This window comes from Grammomys surdaster, unplaced genomic scaffold (assembly GCF_004785775.1).
Source record: "Grammomys surdaster isolate TR1022 unplaced genomic scaffold, NIH_TR_1.0 329, whole genome shotgun sequence".
NCBI classification, from domain to species: Eukaryota; Metazoa; Chordata; class Mammalia; order Rodentia; family Muridae; genus Grammomys; species Grammomys surdaster.
This window is the reverse complement of record NW_021604748.1, coordinates 61,077-61,663: the sequence shown is the minus strand read 5'-3', so window position 1 is coordinate 61,663 and position 587 is coordinate 61,077.

Here is a 587-nt window from a genome sequence, read left to right as displayed (position 1 = left end):
GAGAGAGAGAGAGAGAGAGAGAGAGAGAGAGAGAGAGAGAGAGAGAGGAAAGCACACCCTTGCTGGATACACCCATCAGTGAATGCTTTTAATTTCAATACAAAGGGGACAACTGTTCAACCATATATGAACATATTCATATGCATATACATATGCACGCACACACATATACTGATATTTATTTTTTAATTTCCAAAGAAATAAGTCCAGACAACTGGTCTAATTTCAAAAATAAAAAAAAAATTAAAGGGGGACAACTGTTCAACCACATATTCAAGGAAAGAAATATATTTTAAAAATACATATATGCACACACATACATACATTACCTGTAAGAACAATAGTCTCTTAAACTGGACAACTGACATGATAATTTAAATGAAAAAAAAGTGCAACAAAAGGAGACAACAGGTCAACCACATGTTCAAGGATAAAAATATTTAAGAAGTCTATATACTTAAAGACAGTATAGTGTGTGGGTATGTATCAATATATTTTAAATACTTTAATATTTATATATATTATATAAGTATTTAATATTTATATATTATGTAAATATATAATATTTATATATTATTTTTTAAAAA